The 7,158-nt window shown below is 39.7% G+C and overlaps 1 non-coding gene across 1 annotated transcript; it reads left to right on the top strand.

The window, feature by feature from the left end:
- Positions 1–6,778: 6,778 nt before the first annotated feature.
- On the top strand, positions 6,779–6,853 carry TRNAA-UGC (transfer RNA alanine (anticodon UGC)). The gene has a single exon. It is a non-coding gene; the product is annotated as a tRNA-Ala (tRNA).
- The last annotated feature ends 305 nt before the right edge of the window (positions 6,854–7,158 follow it).

Raw genomic sequence — 7,158 nt, forward strand, 5'->3', positions numbered from 1 at the left:
GGGTTTCCCACCAGCAGCGAACAGCAGCGCGCGTAAAAGAAAAAAAAACATCAACAGATCGCACGAGACTTCGAGGAACGTTCTTGGTAGGTGGTGCCTTCGACTTTAAGGGAAAACCAATGAATTCTCGAGTTTGTGGAACAATAACTCCCCCATCTTTTTCTTAATGTTGTTAATGTACCTCTTCCCCCTTCCGCTTTTCACAACGCCCTCCCCTCAATTTCTTCCACATTGAAGGTCTGCCCAGCCCAGCGACTACTTTCACCTCATCCTTCCAGCAGTTTTTTTCTGTCACCATGGCATCCTCACGATCTTTGCTGACCGCCTGTGTTCTGTGACGTCAAAGAGGCGAGGAAACACCATTTTTTTGCGTCCAAGAACTCGTACGTCGACCGTGCAAGATGTTGAAAAAATGGGAACATCTCTAGAACCTGTTTTGTTCGTATAAAAATGAAATATCCACAAGGTATATGGTCTATATTAAGTGCGAGAATTTAAAATGGCCAGTGGAAAGCATGCGTAATTGTGATTCGCCATTGTTGAAGGCGCTTCGGTGGCCAAGCGCATTGGGTGTCTGGGTTCCAGACCTTGACATCAGTGAGGGGCTCAGCGGTGGGCAAAATATTATCTGTGGACTCTTGCTTCGGTGCTCATGGCTACGAATATTTTCTCATTCTCTTCTGTCTCCTTCCTTTGTGTTTCTCCATCTCTATCTATCTTTCGTTCTGTTTCTTCCATCTTCTGTTTCTCTATCTAGTTTTTTTTATTTGTTCCTGTCTTTCCTTCATTCTATCTTTCATCCTCTATTTCTCCATGCGTTTCTCTCTATCTTTTTCCGTTCCTCTATCTCGTTCTTTCTTTGTTCCACACTATCTTCCATCCTCTATTTCTCCATTCCATTCTTTCTTTCTATCTGCCAACATTTATTTCTCCATCTCTTACTTTCTATGTATTCGTCTTCCTCTATTTTCTCTTCTTCTGATTCTATCTCCCTCTCTTTACTTATTTTTGTATCTCTTCTTTGGTTCTTCCTCTCTCCTTCTTTCTGTCTCCCATCCTCTATTTTGTTCCTCTTTCCTTCTTTCTATCTTCAATCCTTTATTTTCCATGGCATCCTTTCTTACTGCCTTCCATTATCTGTTTCTCCATTTCTCTTTCTCTCTACATTATTGTTTCTCATTCTCAGTGGTTCCCAACCTTCGTGAGCCCGCGGCCCTGTAAATTCGTTATATAAAAGTCGATTCCCTGATCCCAATAAGTTTACTCGTAAACAGCTTTCAAATTTTTGTAACGTTATTCGTTAATGAATTCAAAAACCCTTGAAATTTAATATTAATAAATTAATTATTGCATAACCATAGATAGCATTAGTTCGATTATTGATTGATTTGTTGTTTTAAGTCCACTTTATGCATAGAAAGGCTAATCGGGACTGGACCTACGGTTTGAAGTGGGATCCGAACCACTGTGCCATGTGCTTCCGCCGGTTATCAAACCCGTGACCCGTTGATTACAAGGCGACGACGTTACCACTACGCCACCTGGAAGGTCCTATTAGTTCTAAGCTTTTTGACAAATATAAAATTTGGTTTACATTAGTTGACAACACCTGGAACCAATGGAACCTTTAGTTTCCTCTGGCGAATATCATTAAATTAATTTTGTAAGTGCTGATTTTTCATTGGCATGCTCTATTTAGGACACCGGAAAATTCCAATTTATCAGCCTATGTCAACTTCAATATATTTGTTGATGCAAATTGCTGCGTAAACTAAGTCGACCATGGTGCCTTCCCATCAACCTCCAAATTTGAAGGCAGGAAGGAACGCCCGGTTAGATCGTTCTCGCGGCACTGCGGTTGAGCAACAACTCTCTATCTAGTTATTTTGTCTTCTATTTATCTCTTTCCGTCTTCCATCCTTTGTTTCTACAACTCTTTTTATCTTCCTATGTTTCTGTATCACTTTCTCGCTTCATTTCTTTCTTTATTTCTTTCTTCTGTTTCTTCCTAACTTTCATTCTCTTTCTCCATGTCTTTCTTTCTTTCTATCTTCCAGTCTTTGTTTCTCCATTTTATTCTATCTTTCTCTTTCTTTCTTTTTTCTTGTTTCTCTACCTCGTTCTATTTTCCTGTTTCTCTCATTTCTTCTTTCTGTCTTCCAAACTGTCCATCTTCAACCTTATTCACGTTGCAATTTTAATTTTTGTCATTTAGCGTCGCTTTTCTGCCACTTTTTGCTGATCGCAACGATGAGGATGAGTAATGATATGATGAAATTGATGAATCGACTCTCACAAAGAACACCAATGCCCAGACCGGCATTCGAATCAGGGAACCCTGTGCTAACCACATTCTCCACGGAGGTCGGCTTCACGTTGCGATTAACCACGACCGTACAAAAAAGCGACGTGAAGTAACTGAACCAGACTCAACCAACGAAAGAGTGAGAACAAATCAATTGGAATTACACCCCGAATCTTTTTTGCATTGTTGCTCTTTATAATGAGACCAACAATTGGCATATACAGTATCCTGCCACAATGGGCAAGGTCCTCCGACGACAAAAACTGGACAAGCAGCTCGTTCCATTGGCAATCAAGGACTTTGAGTGGAACTTATACGAGATTAGCGTTTTACGACTATCACGCAATCGTTCTCTCACCTTTCCAAAATTGATTTAGAGATTTCGGGAATAGTGAGAAATCGTTAAGAAAGCAGTATGTCCTCTTTAGTTTCATTGATATACATGAGCAATTACCACTGCTGTTAATTACGAGCATTCCTACTGTACACATTGGAGTTTTATGACTACTTGCGTATTCATAGCAACCAGCGCCACACATTTCTTGCTCGGTTTGCTGAACTTTAACATCACAGAGGCAACACACATTAGTTCAGACGTGTGTCCAAGGATAAATTCACCACTCCGGCTTCAGTGGCGTAGTGGTTAGCACAGGCCGCTACGACACCCGGGTTAGAATCCTGGCCCAAGCCAGTGGCGGATTCAGAAATGGCACTCCGTGGTCTGTAGGGATTAGCGTGCGGAGGGTGAAAATAGGAATACTGTGTTCGAATCCCTGATACGTAAAGGATGTTCATTGTTTTCTTCAACCATTATTATATCTTTTCACTGTCGTGATAAACTTAACTTTATAAAGATACAATGAAAGTGGAGAAACTATAAAAACAAGTATCGACTTCGTTGAGCTAAGAAAATATAAAGATGTAGGCTACATAAAGATATAATATTATCTCTAGCCACTATGATTAAAAAAATAATTCAAATACTAAGCAAAACCAAAGAATAAGAAATCACGTCTAGTCCAATAAAATAATTAACTCCCCATACCCCTACACTAACTCACACAACCATTAGGGTCGTTATCTAATTAATTAATTAATTTAGATATGAAATATAGATTATTATCGGAAGACCTAAATACAGAGTTAGGAACAAATAATAATTATTATGATAATTGACACTTGGTATTACAATAGTTACAAAATATCCACAATAACCATCGATAACGTTTGGCCGTGGTGGCTCAGTCGGTAACGCGTCTGACTACCATGCTAAATGTCCCGGGTTTGATCCCCGGCCGGTTCAAATCCGGTAACTTTTCTCACGTTGTAAGCGGCCCCGGTGCCCACCCAGCATCGAATGACATGGGTACCTGGGGGAAACCCTGTGGGGTAAAGGCGGTCAGGGGCGTGATGCTGATCACATCACCCCCACTCATGACCGGATCAAGAAAATGTGGAGCGTTACCCCCACACCCGCTATACGCCTTCATGGCGTGGTGCTAAGCACAGGGGAGTACTTTACCTTTACCTTTTTAACGACTGGTTCAAAATGTCAAGAAATGAGAAGATGGGTGAAATGCTTTTCATAAGTGTTAGATATTATTTAATTATTGCTTTTTATTAAAAATGATAATTAAATTTTCATACTTTTATTGTGTTATGTTTTTATAATGGTGTAAATCTATTATTAGTCTCTCGAAAGAAAATTTTTCCTTATCAGAGTTGTAGCTAGAGATTTCAGCGCCCAGGACGAGAATGATTTTCGCACCCCTGCACCAAATTTACACCCCCCCCCCCACCTAGATGTAGCTTGCATACTTAGACATTTGTAAAAATTTTATGTACTTACTATTTTCCATTGAATCCGATGAAAAGAAAACAACATTTAAAAAATGTGGCTAATAAAAGGACAGTCGGTTGTGCATCCCACATCATCTTCTTTCAAGCAGTGTGTGTTATTGTTCACATCTGCAAAATCGATTGCAAATTAAAGATAACTAGGTGGAGGGACAAAAAATGAGAAACTTGAAGAAGACATTATTTTCCTATTAAATTAACATGTAAGTGTTATGTTTTATTCCCGACGAAAGGAGGTGAGAAATGGAGGAGAAATGACAGGTAGGTCTAATTTCTATGTTCCAGGGGCCTAGGGTGACAAACCACCTTCGCAGCTACGGCTCCATTTCTTACGAGTCCAATTTTATATAATTTTAAAATCTTATCTATGACTGTAGAAGTACGTTTTTACCCCATGCTGCTACCAGCCCTAAAGAGAGAGAGAGAGAGAGAGAGAGAGAGAGAGAGAGAGGAAGAGAACAAAACATGCATGCAACATTCACACACAGGCTGACATCATTCTTTGTTATTCCTTCTTTGTATGTGATTATGATGTTATTCTTAGTAAAGTATGTTTGAAGTCCAAACTAATTGGTTATCTTTGTTGTTATAACATAAACTCTTACCCTCGGAAAATTTTAATGGGGGAAAACTTTTAATAGAACAAGATCGTTAGTGCGAAGGTGGGAAACCCCCCTTCCGCCATGGGAATTCGTACCCTGAATGTGACCACCAACGCTATGGAATCATCCTTATAATGAAGAGCATGTCTGAATGTGAATTAACCACAAGAAGAGGACATTTTCTCATCAAGACTGCAGTTCGAAAAAGTCAAAACAGGGAGTAAATATGGTGAACTGCCCCGACCAAATTGGAACATTGAGTAGCTTCGCATAAATGGTTACTAAAAAAAATAACTAAATATAGTAGACTGCGGACTTCTGGAGTCTGCCTCTCTCCAGAGACAACCCATTCATTTATACAAGAAGAAAATCTAAATTCTTGCAAAACCTTAAAAATTGTGTTATTTTTGTAGGTTTGCATCAAAATATTCCATGGCTCGAGGGGTCCCCTTTCCCTGGGTACGGCCTGCTTCGGTGCTTTGCGGCATTCACGCCTTGCAAACTAACATTTCAGCATTGAAGTTTGCACCATTGACTATGTTTTTGTTGAAAGATTGTTTTCAGCATATAAGATGATCCCCACAGATAAAATTGCGGAGTTGACTGTGGATAACATGAAAAAAGATTGTTGCCTAACTATACGACGAAGAGTGGATTTTAATAGCAAAATTCCAATGATAAGTTCTGCTATCGCAGTAGGGTTAACGTAACGTTATGCAGATAGTGCATATTTCAGGATATTGGTGTCCCATTTTCATTGCCGGTGACTAGCTATACCTAATCAGCATTTTCCATGATTTTTTAACTATTTTAAGTTTTTAAACCTACTTCAGGATTTTTCGAGCCTAACTTAAGATATTTAGGACCTATTTTAGGATTTTTAGAACCTACTTTAGGATTTTTAGAGCCTATTTTAGGATTTTTAGAACCTACTTTAGGATTTTTAGGACCTATTTGAGGATTTTTAGAACCTACTTTAGGATTTTTAGAGCCTATTTTAGGATTTTTAGAACCTACTTTAGGATTTTTAGGACCTATTTTAGGATTTTTAGAACCTACTTTAGGATTTTTAGAGCCTATTTTAGGATTTTTAGAACCTACTTTAGGATTTTTAGAGCCTATTTTAGGGTTTTTCGAACCTATTTTAGGATTTTTAGAGCCTATTTTAGGAACCTAAAAATCCGAGGTCTAGTGATTATATACTACTATTGTCCATTCACGGCAAGAACGTAATTTATGTAAAGAAACCACGTGGCTGCTGAGAAATCGTATCTTTCCTGTGTGTTAGTTCTGGTGTCATTTTGCCCTTGTATTGGTCGTAGCTGTACCAGTATAATGTCCCACAACTTCACTATAGCAGCCATGCAGTGACATGCACCTATGCGTAATCTGTCATTGGAACATCCAATAGGATTTCGCAGAAGCCATTTGTTTACATTGCCTTCGCTCTTACGGAAGATGAAGAATATTGTTTGTTTACATAGATCTTTGACAACAACCTTCCAGACTTCCTTCCCTTACTGAACCAACACCAGAACCAGTCAGGTGACCAGGAAGAGAAAGAATTTAACCAATTCCATTACATAACTTATATTTTCTTCCAAGCACCATCTAAATTGGTGTAATGAGGTCGCGGGGAAGGTATTATCATGAACGGAAATATGCAATCATTAAGAGTGGTAAAAGTTAATAGCCTTGGGACATCTCGACTGTAAGGCATGGTGGAACGGACCGACCCTTTGTGTATCGCAAGTCTGATTATTGCATGGGCTGAGACGGTCTCCACACAGAAGCGGAACGGGCGAGTGAATTGACACCTATTATGCGGTCTTAGGATCCGTTTCCCTTATGTCTGTGGCTTGTTCCGCAGTCTCTTAATTTAGCTTTTCATTGTTGCATAACAGTCGCGGGAATGCCGTTCCACTGTAATAACCGGGAGAAAATAAAGACAAGCGGTTTTCTGCTTGGAATTTCGCTTGCATCTAATTCACGATACCATTCCAGAAGAAAACGGGCCTCCGCGATAGCGCAGTGGTAGCGTCGTCGCCTTGCAAGCAAGGGGTCCCGGGTTCGATTCCCGGTGGAGGCACATAGTGGTTCGGATCCCACTTTAAACTGTAGGCCCAGTCCCGATTAGCCTTACTGTGCATAAAGTGGGCTTAAAACAACAAATCAATCCAATCCAGAAGAAAATGGAACATAAATTGTACTTTTCCGTGGAAACAATCTACTTGTTTTGAAAATGAACGAAACTAATTTTTCCAAACAGTAAAATGCCTCTCCGATAGCGTAGTGGTAACGTCGTCGCCTTGTAATCAAGGGGTACCGTGTTCGATATGTTGTGGAGGCACAGTGTGGTTCAGATTAGGGGCGACTAACGCCAAAATAATATTT

This window comes from Lepisma saccharinum, chromosome 4 (genome assembly GCF_977018435.1).
Source record: "Lepisma saccharinum chromosome 4, izLepSacc3.1, whole genome shotgun sequence".
Taxonomy (NCBI): domain Eukaryota; kingdom Metazoa; phylum Arthropoda; class Insecta; order Zygentoma; family Lepismatidae; genus Lepisma; species Lepisma saccharinum.